General features: G+C 37.5%; 1 pseudogene; it reads left to right on the top strand.

Annotated features, from left to right (window-relative positions):
* Positions 1 to 615: 615 nt before the first annotated feature.
* On the top strand, positions 616 to 16,110 carry LOC108985774 (annotated as a pseudogene).
* The last annotated feature ends 1,291 nt before the right edge of the window (positions 16,111 to 17,401 follow it).

Consider the following 17,401-nt stretch of genomic DNA (forward strand, 5'->3'; position numbering starts at 1 on the left):
ACCAGACTATGGAAGATTCACATACCTCCAGTAGTCAAGAATTTACTTTGGAGAGCTTGTCGAAATATACAGCCACCAAGATTAATTTGTACAAAAGGAATATATTGGATGATCCAAATCTTCCAATGTGTCTTATGGTGCCTGAAATCATTGAACATATATTGTGGGAGTGTGTCTCAGCTAATGATGTATTGAGCCAGCTATCCAGAAAAATTGAGAAATGCAACTGGTCATACAAGAGCTTTAGGGAGTTAATGGAAGACATGTTCAACAAGTTAGACAAGCAAGAAATGATAGACTTGTCCTTAACTCTCTGGAACCTTTGGTGGAGAAGAATTCAGTTAGTGTTCAGGAACATTTTGATAGATCCTCAGACTATGATACATAAAGTGAAACAATTGCAGCTGGAATTATGTATAGTTGAACCAAGACATGAGCATCAAGTCTCCGCAGAAAACAGAAGGGCAGTTATATGAGAATGTCCACCTCAAGGTTTTTTTAAAATCAAATGGGATGTGGCAGTTGATAAAAAAATATTGTAAAATAGGAATATGAGTGGCATTAAGAGATGAATAAGGCCATTTTTTGGCGACCTTGAGGAAAAATCAAGACACAATGCCTAACCCTCTTCTAGCAGAGGCCATAGCAGCATGCATAGCAGTAAAGTCTGGACTAGAATTGGGTATGAGGAAGGTTATATGGGTCTCGAGCAACTCTGTTCTTGTTTCTTTGTACACAGTTATACTCCATTTTCTATCTGAAGGACTTGACATGAGGGACATCTGTGGCTGGTTGAAGAGCTGTGAAACAGTTGACCCCAATGTCAGTTTTCTTCATAGGGGTGGCCAACGAAGTTTTCCCATGCACTTATTTCTGAAAAATGATCCTCATCGAACTGACATATCTAGGCTTGGAGGCTCATTCAGTCATCTATTGAAATCAAATCCTGCAAATAATGAGGAAGCAGAAGTGATCAGTTGGGAGGAAGGGTGTATGGATGATGAAGAAACCAGAGTTACTCATTCAACTAGGCATAAACCATGTTGCTGTTCAAGTTCAAGGTATGATGACTTCACAAGAATCTCAAAGGATCTAATTAGATACACAGGCAAAAGTTCTTCAGCCCATTGCAACCATATTCCAGAGAGATCTGCTCATGTTGCTGCAGAATGCAGTGCTGGAAGTTTGAACAATGACATAACGGAAAACCTAGCTCCAGTGATCAATCTGAATCTGAATTTGGTTATCACCCAGTCCAACATGTGATAATTGTACCCAGGAAATTGATGTGTCTTCTGCTGCACTAAGAGAAGAAGAAGAACTTCTAGATGCCTTGCTGTTTTTGTATCATATAGGTCTTGCACCAAATTTTAAGCAGGTGAGGAACCAATGGGTAAAATTTATTCTTTGGAGAATGTACGAGTTTTTTTGTTGATTTTGAACTTGGCATCTGCATTGATCTTTATTTCCATTCCTATACTGTCTCACATATTTCTGACAATTTATATAAAAATTAATGCTATCAAACTTAGGATAATGATACACTTACAACTACCTTACAATTCATTTTAAATCAACCAATGTAATTGTGACACTTCATTAAAAGATAATTTCAATTTTACTTAAATACCCTTCATTTTAAATAGAGTAGTAAACTAGTTGTATACTAATTGTAAGCTTATCATTTTCCTTAAACTTAACATGGTGATTTGTTGATTTAGAGTACATTATATATATTTGTATTTTTTTACAACCCTTATAATGGTTGTTGACCTTTGTAATAAGTGGTGTTGCTTGTTGGTGAAACTGACATTTTTGTGATCTGTGCCATGCCTGCCTATTTTGGGCACTTCTTGAATTGAGCATTTGCTCTAGTTTGAATGCTACAACATTCTGCATTTGACTCTCTACCTTCTAGTTTGCTATATGTTTGCTCCCTTTTTTAGAGCATTTTACCTCATGTCTACTGCCAAAGACCTTTCACTTATTTGCATTGATCTTCCTTGATTCTTTTGAATGTTTTAATTATCTGAAATACATTCTTCTAACTGTAGGCATCAATTTACATGTCTCATCAGTCACAGTCAATCTCTGTGCTAGATGAAACTGATAAACAGATAAGAGAAGGAGGAACTTGCAGTGAGCAATTAAAGCATTTGAAAGAAGCCCGCAATTGCTATCGTGAAGAAGTTATTGACTGTGTCAGACATTGTACATGGTAAGATGAGCATGAGGAATTCTTTTTGAAATTCAATTTGGCTTGTATTTTTTTTACTCATGTACTAGCTTGGGAAACACAAGCAGTCTGGACAGCATGGCTAGAGGCATTAGCCAAACCTTTCCTGACCGACTCTTGTCCAAGACTAAGAGCAGTTGGATGAAATATTAGCTACCAAACTAGAATGTTTCCTGAGATCTCTAAAATTAACCCACTGAGTCCAAATGGACCCGTTATCATTTAGTAACATTTCCCTAGTCATGACCATTTCATTAGCATTTCGACATTTTTTTAGTTTAGGCTATAAATGGTATCTGATGTAACATTAAGCCATATGTCTGATATGTGATTGAAAGAAGGTTTGATAATTGGGTACTGGTTAGTAAATGCAGTTGTGTGTATGTTCTCATTTTGGTTCCTTCTCTGATTGTGGGTTTACGTAATGATGCATATCATCTATTCTCACCATCAATTTATTTTTGTGGTGTGCAATGTTGAGTCCCTACCAAAACCATAAGGGCATACTTTCTGATTATGTTTTTCTTGATAAAGATGGTGATGTTCACATAAGTAGGTTTTCTGAATTACCTATATCCTTTAAAGCAAACTACGGCTAAATTCTGGAATGTGTCATACTTTACATCTTTACTCTGTTGTAGTTCATATCTTTCTATTCAGTTGTGATTTTCGCTTGTTGTAATTTTGGCCTCTTAGTTTTGCTGTGTTGGCTTGCAATAAGTTCGATTTATTGAACTTTTAGATGGACATGTACTTGCTCTTTTTACTAAATTTTTTGTTGTATTGATCCAATTGATTTTGTTTGGGGCCATTTATGGCCCAATGATATTCAATGGTGACCAAGGATACCTAGTTTCACGGTATTATACATGCGTGCTTTGTACCCCAGGACTTTGTGGAACTTTTTGTTCATCATTATCTTTTCCCTTTTTGTAATTTTGTAACTGAGTAGATGTTTTGGGTACACATGTTGTCTGGTTAATACTTTGTCATAACTTTTGGATATGAATAACACGGAGCTTTGTATGAGAAGATAAGGTCCTCAGTGCTCACCATAGCATCAATAATTTTATGCCTGTACATATATGTCTAAATATGTGTATATATATGTATTTTTTTTTAAGTAAGAAGTAATTTTATTAGAAATGAATGTATAGGCGAAGCTCGTGTATACAGGAAGTATACAAAACAAAACACCTAAATACATTCTAAGAAACAGAAAGCGATGACAGAAAATCATGAACATAAGCTCCATTAATCACTAAAGCAGAAAACCAAAGCACCAAAGAGTGCACAAAACCAAAGAGTGCACGAAAGTAATATATATATATATGTGTGTGTGTGTGTGTGTGTATTAACCTGCCCATCTTGTAGTTGGGAGTTCTGAAAGAAATTTAGGGAAGTGACAGCTCAGCTTCTGATTCAAAGCTTGGTTTGGGTTTGTACTCATAGTTTCTAATTGTCTTTTATGGTTCTCAGGTATCGCATTTCTTTATATTCTCAATGGAAGCAGAGAGGGATGTATGCAGCAGGATTGTCCAATTGCTTCTGGTTCTTAGCAAAGTGGATTCCTTGTTCGCTTACATACCTGAATTTTATCTGGAAGCTTTGGTATACAGAATCTTTATCAACACGAGACTTTGTAAAATCTTATCATATGAAAGTTGTATGGTATTGCATAGAACATGTATAAACTATTTTCTGTGTTGATGCTCCCAGACATAAAATAAACTCTGGATTCTTTTTTGTGTTTCAAAAAGAATAAAAAGGTTTGTGTTATGTCAAAGGATTGAGACATACCATATATAGCCTGTAGTATTTGATATATAATCAGCCGTCTAAGTTTTCACTCTGACGCTGTACTTGTCTAATGCTGATGGCATTTTGTTTCCATTAACCTTATTATTGATTTCTATACCATTTGCTGTCACAGAAAGACTGCTTTCATGTGTTGCGTAGGAGTGATCCTCCATTCGTTCCACCTGCAGTCTTTGTCATGCAGGGACTTGCTTCATTTGTATGTCTCATCTGTTAATCTTCTTCTATTTCCTTTCATTTTATCACAATAGTAGTATATACTGAATATTTTGAATGTATGCTGGTGGCAGTTTGGAGTTATCTACTGCTGGATTATTGGTTAGTAGCATACCTATCCGATGAAGGAACCTGTGTTTATCTCCAATTTTCGAAACATAAATGTAACGCTCAAGCCCTTGATAAAACTATATGATATTCATGGTGAATGTAACATCATGCATAAAAAAGAAGTATGAATCAATCATCCAATGACGAGAGGATCTTGGTTGCCGATAACCTCTTTATATGTGGAACATGAACTATTATTACTTACATAAATGATACACTGGCTTCAGCCTTCCTACAAGTTTAGATCTTACTTATGCTACTACTCGGGCATTTTATTAAGGCAAAAGATTCATGATGTTTACTTTACTCAGAATGTTAAATGCACTCAATAATGTGAGTCAAATAAGTTATGTGTGAGATGTGTTGTTGAGCAGGTCACCTTTGTAGTTACCCACTTCAATGACCCAAGGATATCAAGTGCAGATCTTAAGGATCTTCTTCTTCAATCTATATCGGTCCTGGTACATTGCAAGGAATACTTGGCTGCTTTTGAGAGCAATGAAGCAGCAATCCAGATATTGCCAACAGCATTGCTTTCAGCATTTGATCAGAGATCCTGGATCCCTGTTACCAGCATTCTTCTGCGATTGTGTAGGGGTTCTGGCTTTGGTTCTTCCAATCATGGGGAATCATCATCATCATTGTCAGTGGTTTTCCAGGTGAATGGTGATCCTTTTTTGTTGCTAGACTCTCCCTCTCCCTCCCTCCCCAAGGGTAACTTCTAACCGTTGTATTGTTTTCTGTTTGGCCTATTCATCCTCATAGAGATTGCTACAGGAAACCTGCATCAATGACAGAGCTATTCTCAGCTTTTCTCAACCGCCAATTTAACACTCTCAGCTGGACAATGATGGAATTCTCAGTTTCCATGCGAGAAATGAAAGAAAAATTCCAGTTATGGGTAATCCAGCCAGAAATGCAAGAAATGTTTTTGTCCCTACAGAGACATGAAACTTGCCTTTTCTCTATCATATTAATTAATTTTATGTTTGTCCAAAAACCTGGTCATTTTTTTGGATAATGTTATTAATGATCATAAAGGCACTATCCAAGTGCACATGGAGTACACATTTTATACACCTTTCCAGAGAGTAACTAGTGTGAGAATCCTGAAACTAAAGCTGAAAGAACAGAAGTTTGCATCCATCCAATGATGATAATAGCTCCTCCATAGTCTTCTCACAACCCTCAAAACTTGGTCATTCCTCTCACCAAAATACTCCATATTAGGCGATCAGGAGTATTTTACACAAGGTTTCACTACGTTGGCTGCCGAAGGCCAGAACCGACTTGTCCAACACATGAAAAGATCCACCAGCTGCCAAGGCATATGACCCACTCTAACCCGACAAGGCTGAAATCAGCTTGTCATAAAGAACTGGCTACTTCAGAGTGTAATAACAAATGGTCCACTCATTCTCCTTCTCTCTTGCACATACAACACCAATTTATTCATCTACCCTGTTGCTTCCTTAAATGATCTAATGTAAGGATTTCTCATAATGCTGCCACCCAAGCAAAGAATTTTGCTCTTAGGGGAGCCTTACTCTGCCAAATATACTTCCATGGGAAATTAGGGCTTTCATGGGGAGATAGCACATACTAAAATGATTTTCCTTCAGACACTCCTCCCTTGGATAGGGCCCAACACATCTTGTCTTCTCTCCCATATTTATCAAACGTAATACAATCAAGTATAGAACAAGGAAAAGAGGTCCAACTCCCTCCCATGTGCTGCTCTAATATATTCTACTTCCCATTGATTAGAGCTATTTTGTCTACAAATTGTCTACCACCAAAGCTTTAAGTCATGCACTACTAAATATAACAGGAAAAAGCCCCATTAAGAGGTTGATCTCTGCACCATATATCATGTCCGAAACTTATAGTAGAACAGTATCTCGCCTCATACCTGATGAATCTAGAAAACTCCCACCAACCTCTTCATATATTCTTCAATAAACCACTCCATAAATCACATTAGAGCACCACACACCCCACAAACTGCCCTAGCTCATTTCTATCGCCATCCTCCAAAGGTTGTCTCTTTCAGTGGCATAGTTTCATAATCGTTTTCTCCATAGAGTCTGATTGACAGGAATCAATCTCTTAATCCCCAAACCTCCTTTCGATATTGGGGATCAAAACGTGGACCAATTTATTAGGTGAGATTTTAGCTCTTCCTTCCCACCTCCCCATAAGAATTCTATAATCTTTCAATGTAATTAGCAATGCCATTTGGAAGGGGAAACAAGGACATAAATTAAGTGGGTAGATTTGACAAAGTACTCTTTATCAAGGTAATTTTTTTTTTTTGATAAGTAAAAATTATATATATCGAAAGAAGAAACCAAGTACACTGAATGTATATAAGAAAACACTTAATCCAAAATGACCCAAAAAGCCCTTGGAAAACAACCCCAAAATACACCGGACCCGACCCCAACCCTCTGTTTCCCCTAGAATTAAAACTCTACCTGAACACCCAACTAAAACTTTATAAAGGTAATTCTATTGCCCTTTTATAAATATTACCTTTTCCACCTAGCCAATCTAGGGTATGAATGTGTAATGGCCCCTTCACCGAATATGAATTACCAAGAACTAGAGAGAGAAAGTCCAGGAAGTAGAGAGAGAAGGGAGAGAGAATTGAATAGAAGATTGCGAGGGAAATTCTGTTAATTTCATCTTATTCCTTTTCACTTCATTCCAATCTGTTTTTATAGCTAAACATTATTAGAACGACACCGTTTCGAGCTTCCTACACATTTTACATTCAACTCAACGACATCGTGCAATCAAACTCTATTAAACAAGAATACACTCACGACCTGTCGTATTACCACACTAACAGAACTAACTTTCTAACAACTTTAACTACTTCTGCATTCAATCTCACAAGCTTTCAACAACTGATTATTCTCACGAGCCTTCAACAACTAAACTACTTCTGCACACAATCTCCCCTAACATTGCTCAACCCCTGGACCCTTACATACCTCTCCCCTTCAAAGCACCTTGCCCACAAGGTGAGGAAAACTTTTCCTTAACTGCCAATAAGGCTCCCAGGTAGCTTGATCAGCATCAGTGCCTTCCCACTGAACCAAAACTTCGACCACTGCTCTGTTGTTCACTTTTCTGCTACGACGTTGTAGAATAATCTGAGGCTCAGGTGCAAGTTCACCTTGAATATCCACTGGAGGTAATGTTGTCAAAGGAGAAATATGATGCCCAATCTTTTGCTTTAAACAAGAGACATGGAAAACAGGATGTAATTGTGACTGTGGAGGTAATTCAAGATGATAAGCCACCCGTCCAATCCTTTCCAATATTTGGAAAGGACCAAAAAACTTAGGTGACAGTTTCATGTTTCTCCTTACTGCCAAAGACTTCTGTCTATAAGGCTGAAGCCTTAAATAAACCCAATCTCCCACTGTAAAAGTTCTCTCAGTATGCTGTTTATCGTACTGAAATTTCATTCTTTCTTGTGCCAACAACATATTAGTCTTCAAAATGTCTAAAATCTGTTCTCGAGACTTCAACAATTCTTCCACAGCTTGATTAGAGGAAAGACCTGGAACATAGCCTCTGAGTGGAGTAGGTGGAACACCATAAACTGCCTCATAGGGAGTGATCTTAGTAGAGGTGTGGAAACTGGTATTGTACCACCACTCAGCTAAAGCCAACCAGTCAGACCACTGCTTTGGTTTATCACCTGAAAAACACCTTAAAAATTGCTCTAAACATTTGTTTACAGCCTCGGTTTGGCCATCACTTTGAGGATGGTATGCTGAAGAAAAAGCCAGATTTACACCTTGTAACTTGAAGAACTCCTTCCAAAATGAACTGAGGAAAGTGGAGCCACGATCTGACACAATGGATTTTGGCATGCCATGTAATTTAAAAACATGGTCCAAGAAAACTGAGGCAACTTTAACTGCTGTGAAGGGATGTTTTAAAGGCAAAAAATGAGCATATTTCAAAAGCCTATCAACAATCACCATAATAACTGAGTAACCTCTAGACAATGGCAATCCTTCCACAAAATCCATTGAGATATCAGTCCAAACTGCTTGAGGAATTTTTAAGGGCTGAAGTAACCCAGCTGGGTGAACATTTTCAACTTTATTTCTCTGGCAGACTTCACACTCCTTGATGAATTTCTTTATCTCAGTTTTCATACCAGGCCAGTAGAAGTCAGACCTTGCCCTCTGTAGTGACTTATGGAAACCTGAATAACCTGCAGCAGGGCTTGCATGAATAAAATGCAAGATTCTGACTTTTAAGTCAGTGCAGTCAGGAATATACAACCTCCATTTCTTAAACAAAATTCCTCCTCTAATAGAAAATGATGAACTTGTTGTAGGGGTTTGTTGCAAATTCACAAACTGTTGCTGTACCACCTGATCTTCAACATATGCCCTTTTTATCTCCTCTAATCACATAGGGTTTGGGACAGATATGGCTAACACAGAATGGACATTCTCCCACTGGTCTTTCCTAGACAAAGCATCTGCCACCTTGTTTTTCACTCCCTTTTTGTATTCTACTGAGAAGTCATAGCCAAGCAATTTAGAGAGCCACTTCTGTTGAGCAGGTGTGCCAACCTTCTGTTCCAACAAGTATTTTAGGCTATGATGATCAGTTCTGATGATGAATGAGCCTCCCAACAAGTAAGGCCTCCACTTCTTGACTGCCAAGACCAAAGCCAAAAATTCCTTTTCATATGTTGACAATTGCAGGTTTTTTCCTTTTAAAGCTTGGCTCAAGAAAGCCAAAGGTCTTTGTTCTTGCATCAATACAGGCCCTACACCACTCCCACATGCATCACATTCAATCACAAACACTTTAGAAAAATCTGGCAAAGCCAAAACAGAAGGTTGTGTCACGGCTTGTTTCAATTCAGCAAATGCTTTAGTTGCTTCCTCAGACCACTTAAAAGCTTCCTTCTTCAACAAGGCTGTTAATGGAGCAGCTATGATGCCATAATCTCGAATAAACTTCCTGTAATAGCCAGTCAATCCCAAGAACCCTCTCAAGGATTTAACAGACTTAGGAATTGGCCATTTAATCATTGATTCTATCTTTTTCTGATCTGCCATGACTCCCTCCTTAGAAATGAGATGTCCCAAGTATTCAATCTCACGGCAAGCAAAGTGACATTTAGATTTCTTAGCATACAATTGATGGTCTTGTAAGGTATGCAAAACAGTGGCTAAATGCTTCAAATGTGATTGCAAATCTCTACTATATATCAGGATATCATCAAAGAAAACAATGACAAATTTTCTTAAAAATGGTCTAAAGACATCATTCATAAGACCTTGAAATGTGGAGGGTGCATTAGTGAGTCCAAAAAGCATTACAAGGAACTCATAATGACCCTCATGTGTTCGAAATGCTGTCTTGGAGATGTCATCCTCCTTCATGCGAATCTGATGGTAGCCTGACCTTAAATCAAGCTTGGAAAAAACAGTGGCCCCAAAAAGTTCATCAAGCAATTCATCCACCACTGGTATAGGGTATTTAGCTTGATTGTGGCCTCATTAAGTACCCTATAGTCTATGCACATTCGCCAAGAACCATCTCCCTTCCTCACTAAAAGGACAGGTGAAGAAAATGGTGACTGGCTTGGCCTGATGACACCAGAGTGTAACAATTCTTTAACTATTTTTTCAATTTCAGTCTTTTGGTAGTATGAATATCGATATGGCCTCACACTCACTGGTGTGGAGTCTGTTTTCAGAAGTATCTGATGATCATGAGACCTTTGTGGAGGTAAGCCTCGTGGTTCATCAAAAACTATCTGAAAGCTATCTAACAATTTCAAGACATCCTGAGGTACATCATGCAACACCTCTTGAGACTGAACTGCAGTGATTTATAAAAATAATCCCTTGCTCTCCATAGAAGAGATTTTAGTAACCTCCACATCATCCACAAGGTTGCTAGAAGTGGAAGTTAAGGCCTTTAAACAGGTCAAAACTCCTTTGTAAGTGAACTGCATGCTTAATTTGCCAAAATCCCAAAGGATAGGGCCCAATGACAGCAACCATTGGACTCCTAAGACTATGTCACAACCACCCAAATTCAAGGTAAGTAAATCAGATACAAATTTCGTACCTTGTATAAGTAGTGTCACATTACAACACTTCCCTTCACTAGCCACCATATCACCATTTGCAATTCTGACTTGCAAAGGTTCAGATTGTTGTATTGCCAGTCCACATTTACTTGCTACTGCAGTATCCACAAAATTATGGGTACTGCCAGAGTCTATCAAAATAGTTAACCTTCTCTTCTTGATATGGCCAAGAACCCTCATTGTTTTGGGACTTGGTGTTCCCACCAAGGCTTGGACTGAAATTGAAGCCACACCAGCGACCCCTTTCATCTGTTGATCATCATTTTCTTCTGACTGTTCAGTTTCTTCTTCTAATTCGCATGACTCCATTTGAGATAAGTCCATACCTTCTAATACATATACTCTTGGTTTTGCACACTTGTGGCCTTGATAATATTTCTCTTCACAAAAGTAACAAAGCCCCTTCTTCCTCCTTTCTTGCATCTGATTTTCTGAGATCCTTTGGAAAGGCATTTTTGAAACAGTCTGCCCTCGAGGGGGTGCTCCCAAGATGGAAGGAGCCTGTATTGGTTTCTGCATACTAGTCCCCGAATCATATGAGGTGTTCTTCCACACCTTCCTAGTGCTCCAAATGTTCTGTTCTTGAATCTTGGCCAATCCAAACGCATCATTTAAGTTCTTAGGATTAAACATCTTCACAGCGAATCTTACCTCATCTTTTAAGCCACTTATAAAGCAACTTAGCTTATTCTTCTCAGAGATTCCCTTAAGCCTATTAGAAATCAAGTCAAATTCTGTCTTATAGGCTGCTACTGTACTCACTTGCTTCAACCTTGTAAGAGCCTCCATTGGATCGTCATAAACAGATAATCCAAATCTTACCTGCAATGCTTGAGTAAACTCATCCCAAGAACGAAATAAACCTGCTTCAGATGAATTCTGAAACCACACCAAGGCTTCTTCCTCCATATAGAAGGAAGCAAAGAATATTCTTTGTCCTAGAGGTACTTGATGGTACAAAAAATATTGATTAGCCTTATACACCCACGCCACTGGATTTCCACCAGAAAACCTTGGAAACTCCACTTTGATGTTTCTAAAAATTCCTCTATCAACATGGTCACGGCCAGGTACCTCTTCACTGTCGTCATGCATTTCTTCCTGTGCGTTTGATCCATTGATTGATATTTTTGAAATCTGCTGTAATACTTCTGCAAACCTTTTATCTTGATTTTCTCTGTCAATTCTTGCATTTTCTTGTTGCTGTAACAGAACAGCAATTGTATCCTCGAGCTGCTTCTGATGTCGATCTTGTTGCTCTCGTAGACTATTCAAAGAATCCACCACTTGTGAATAGGATCGCGTTACTTCAGCCATGACTACTGATACCAATTGTAATGGGCCCCTTCACCGAATATGAATTACCAAGAACTAGAGAGAGAAAGTCCAGGAAGTAGAGAGAGAAGGGAGAGAGAATTGAATAGAAGATTGCGAGGGAAATTCTGTTAATTTCATCTTACTCCTTTTCACTTCATTCCAATCTGTTTTTATAGCTAAACATTATTAGAACGACACCGTTTCGAGCTTCCTACACATTTTACATTCAACTCAACGACATCGTGCAATCAAACTCTATTAAACAAGAATACACTCACGACCTGTCGTATTACCACACTAACAGAACTAACTTTCTAACAACTTTAACTACTTCTGCATTCAATCTCACGAGCTTTCAACAACTGATTATTCTCACGAGCCTTCAACAACTAAACTACTTCTGCACACAATCTCCCCTAACATTGCTCAACCCCTGGACCCTTACAGAATGAGAGTTCGAAACTTGCTTTTGTTCAAATGGATCCTTTTAAGGAAATGATTGTGGCATCATCAACATGAGAGAGATGCCTTGTGGAAAGCTGTAATGGATTCCAAATTTGGTAATGCTTGGCGTGAGTGTTGTTCTAACGTGGGACATGGACTGCATGAAAAATATCAGAAGAGAATGGGGGTCTTTTCAAGATGCGGTAGACTTGCTGGGGGTGATGGCTCTAGGATTAATTTTTGTCATTACTTGTGGTGTGGAGATATGACCTCAAGGAAGATTTCACATGTGTATAGTATTGCACATGTCCAGGAGGCTTCGGTGGTTGATCTATTGGAATTTTCCAGTGGCTCCCGTCAATTTTTTAGCACAGCTCTTGACTAGGAAGTTGATGCCATCATAGATTTTTTTTTTTTTTATCTATTGTTCTCTACCAAGTTGGAGATGGAGATAAGATTCTTTGGAGCCCTTTTAAGGAAAGGAAGTTTACTATTTGTTCATTGTATCAGGTCTTCACTACTTGGGACAGTATTTTCTTTCCATGGAGTATTTGGAGGATTAAGATGCCTCTAAAAGCAGTTGTTTGACTTGTACAACATCCGTAGAAAAGATCCTGACCATGGATAACCAAAGAAATGCCAGATCATTGTAGTTGATTGGTGTTGCATGTGCAAAAAGAGTAGAAAATCTATAGACCACCTTCTGCTCTATCGCGAGGTTGCCAGAGCCTTGTGGAAGACTTCTTTGTTAGAGTCAGTTTAGCGTGGCTTATGTGTAGAAGGTTAGCAGACCTTGTAAACTCGGGAGGATTATATGGCAATTCACAAATTGCAGCGGTGTGGAAGATGGCCTTGTCCATTTATTGTGGTGTATTTGGAGGGAAAGGAGTGATAGAAATTTTAGAGATTGCGAGTGGACGCTGGATGAGCTTACTTATTTTTTTTCTTCAATACTCTGTTCCTTTGGGCAATTACTATAGACTTTAATGGACTGAGTTTTCATGATTTCCTTATATCCCTTTTTATTTCTAATTAGGTGTTTGTCTTGTATGCACACTGTGTACTTGGGTATGCCTTTTATTAATAAATTTTCGAGTACTTATTAAGAAGATCAATTACATGGTTGGAGTTCTGATCTCAGACCTACTAGAGTGTTGCTTTTTCCCATCTCCATTTATAGATACCATCATAATTGGCTTAAATAATTGTGGTAGATCACATGACGTTGTTGACCGTTATGCATTTTTCTAGCAATTTCATATATTCCCTTTTTTCAACCATCCCCCTCCCTTTTGCCTTCATTACACCTTTCTTCCCTTATTCTTCATCATGTCATGTAATTGTTGTAAAACCTTCTTTCAGGTTCTAGAGTTTCAGCAAAGGAAATGTAGTGTCATATTTGATCTCTTGTGCAACCTTACCAGGGTCTTGGAATTCTGTACCCGTAAAATCCCTCAAGCATTCCCGGACTGATACAAACCTCCGGCGGCTAACTGAACTGATCCTCTTTATTCTGAACCACATAAATTTAGCAGCAGATCAGTTTTTTGACTTGTAAGTTTTCTGTGCTCGTGAATTCAGATGTGTACTGTTCCTTCCTGCACCCCCAACCTATTGCGCCCTTTTCTTCTCTTTCCTACTTAAGTTATAATTATTTTCAAGTTCTCTAATATTTTATTGCACTATGATTTTTTTATTATTATTGGCAAATAACGAGCTGCATGTAAGGGAATTATACCCTTTGGTCTTGTAAGTGTTGTGTTTAATATTTCATTTTCTTTTTATCTTTCAATCTAATTTTCTTGAATCTGTTCTGTTTCTTGTAGAATTGAACTTGGATGAAATAATCTCTTCTCACTCTCCAAATGTATGAACATTTTATTTGTTGCTTCTTGGTACAAGTAAGATTGGTTAATTTAACTGGAGGTAATCAACCGAAGTGAAACTTAATCCCAGGGCCACACCCGTATGTGCCTCTTAACAATCATGTCTTTGATTTTGATTTCTACCCACATAATTTTATGCATCCCTTTTCTCTTTTTGCTTGCTCCATATTGATACAATCAATCTCTGCATTCTCAAGTCTCTGTTGCCAACGCCCAAATCATCTCATAATGCTCTCCCTCATTTTATTCTCCATAAGTGCCAGCAACACCTCTCATGCATACCTTGATTTCTTATCCTCACATAATAAGTAGCTGCAATTAAAAGATAAAATTTAAATTTCCTACAGACATGTGCATTTTTTTTATAAGTAAACGATTATATTAATAGAATAGGCATAGCCGAAGTATAGACATGTACATTTTTATCATGTTATCACTAGTTATTTTTGCAGGCCACTTGGACGACATGGTCATCTTTTAGATAAATTTATCGGAGGCATGATATTGGCACCTCTTGTGGGGATCGTCTTGAATTTGTTGGATGCCAGTTCAGGGGCGGAGTGCATAGAGCACAATGATGTTGTGGGTGTCTTTGCAAGCATGGACTGCCCTAAAACTGTTCATTGTGGTTTTCAGTATCTCTTGGACTACAACTCGGTTAGTTCTTGACTGCTTCCTCCACCCTCCATCCCTCTACCTTGGTGGTAATGTACCTTTGTATTTGCAAGAATCCTAAGCTTTCCCCAGCAGCTGGAAAATTGTCTTGGTTTGTGATATTCTGTTTTTTTCCCCCTCCTACCTAGCAAGTTCTTGTGCTACAATAACTTACTAGCAATAACTTACTACTATTATGTTGATGATGCCCTAATCCAACTCTTTTCCCATGGTATTTGATTAGGAAAATCCTAGTCCTACCGAGAATACCCACCGAGAGTGGGTACCGATTGTACTTTTTTTTTTACTTAATAATTAAGGAAGTTTTTTTTAATGATTTTGTGATTTTTTTTCTTTTTTTAAAAATGTTTAAGGTGTCTAAAAAAATGTTTGAAAAAAAGCAAAAAAAAAAAAAAAAAATTACATGCATCAGTGAGAATCGTGGGTGTAGCTGCTGGTAAATTATCAAAACTTATCTGCATCTGGATTTTAATATATCCATACAATTGCTTGACTTGGTTTTTGTTGGGCATCTGTCATATTCCCCTTTCCCAATCCTTATAAACTTGGATTAAGGTTGTTCTGGGTTTCAATAAGGCATTTGCATTAGCTTGTTAAGTTAAAAGTGTGATGAGTTCATGTCTATTGTGATGGGGGGAGTATCTCGTCAGTTCAGCCATGTCATTCATGTTTCAGCTTGCCATAGTCTCTATTTGTTAAGATGGAGGTTTAAAAATGGAATTCACGCTCTTGTTCATGATTTTTTCCAGGCTGGATCATTCAGGGGAGATGCTTATGTTGGAAAACTCAGGCAGCTAGAGAAATTCGCAAGCATCCTTAGCAGCCAGACTGACTCACAAGGACTTGATAAAATGGGTTGTGGGGGAGAAACTGATGGGGATGATAGCAAGTGCTGCATCTGTTATACAGGTGAAGCAGATGCCCGGTTCGAGCCTTGTTCTTACATATCTTGTTATGGCTGCATAACCTGGCATCTTTTAAATTGTCGGAGATGTTTCTTTTGCAACACAGCAGTCACAGAAGTTGTCAGGATTATCAATGGGCAGTGAGTTGGTAGGTGACCAGCCAGTCACTGTTTAAGCTTTTCAACGCAACATCCAAGTTTCTGTGGCACACTGGAAACTTAAATACCGTGGTACAAGTTTCTGCAAATTTGCATAGGAAAAAAAGCTCAAGTTTCTGCATTTATAAGTATGATTAATTGGTTCTATGATAGTCAAAAGGGTTGGGGGAGATATTCTCATGGTGGTGCTTAATTTGGTTGGGAGAAGTATTCTCGGGAGGATTTTATAGGAATTTTGTAGGTAATTAGAGAGCATTACTCTGTAAATATGAGAGGTAATGACAAATGGCAAGGGAATCAATCTCTCTCTCTCTCTCTGAACATTATCAGAAATTTCAGAGAGGGGTCTGAATTGAGGGTCAGTTTGGTTCGGTCCTTCTATGTGCATGATGTGGTAGATATGCATTATGCTATATATTACATTTTCATCTCATCTCATCTCATTTCCTCTCCATTGTATCGACGTAGCATTGTCCATTAACCATTCAAGAGTTAATGAATATGTGTGCATCATCATAATCTTATATGGTGGAGTAGGACGAGAATACAATATATGACAATTGGGTTAGAAACTTAGAAGATATATGTAAATGCTAGTCAGAGAAGTAAGAGAGCAGGGTCGAGTGACAAAGGGTAGCTCAAAAGTTGGAACTTTTGTTGAACTTTTTTTTTTACAGAGTATGAGGAGCAAAGCTATATATTACATTTGTAATTTGTGGCTCTGTCACTGTCTGAAAATGAGAAGCTTTTTGTAATTTGTAATGATTTTGGTGGCCTCTATTCGAAATATTAATTAGTCCATTTAGAATATACATTATATATATATATATAAAAGGTACAAATTATATAGATTATAGTTTACTTGTATTGGTTCGGCATACAATGGTCTCAAATATAATGAACACCGGGATATGGTATATAATATACAAAAAATTTACACAATCTTATTATTCACACAACTTCCATACATTACACTTTTTTTAATTTTTAATTTTTTTATTTTATCAAATATTTAATATATGAATAATAGATAGAAAAAATGAATTAGTTTAAAAAGAATAAACTCAAAAAAAATTTAAAAAAAATATTAAAAATTTTAAAAAAATATGATGTGTAAAGATTGAGAGATTGTGTAGTATTGTTCTATAATATATATGGCTAGGAGAAATGAGGTGATAAATACAAATTATTTACTTTTAAAACTATATTTATATTTAATTTAGATTTTTGATAATATAGGGGACGTTTGGATTCGAAAGAGATCTCAGCTCATCTCAACTCATCTCAACTCATCACTCTACTATTCATTACTATTCAGCAACTTTAACTCACAAATCTCACTACTATTCACAACTCATCTCATTACTATTCACAATCCATCTCAACTCATCTCAAGTCATTTCAACTCATGTCAACTCATCTTCGAATCCAAACGTCTCCATAATCATTTTAAAATTTTAAAATAACTTGTGACCACAAAGCGATGAAGC

The sequence above is a fragment of the Juglans regia genome, chromosome 1, assembly GCF_001411555.2.
Source record: "Juglans regia cultivar Chandler chromosome 1, Walnut 2.0, whole genome shotgun sequence".
NCBI lineage: Eukaryota > Viridiplantae > Streptophyta > Magnoliopsida > Fagales > Juglandaceae > Juglans > Juglans regia.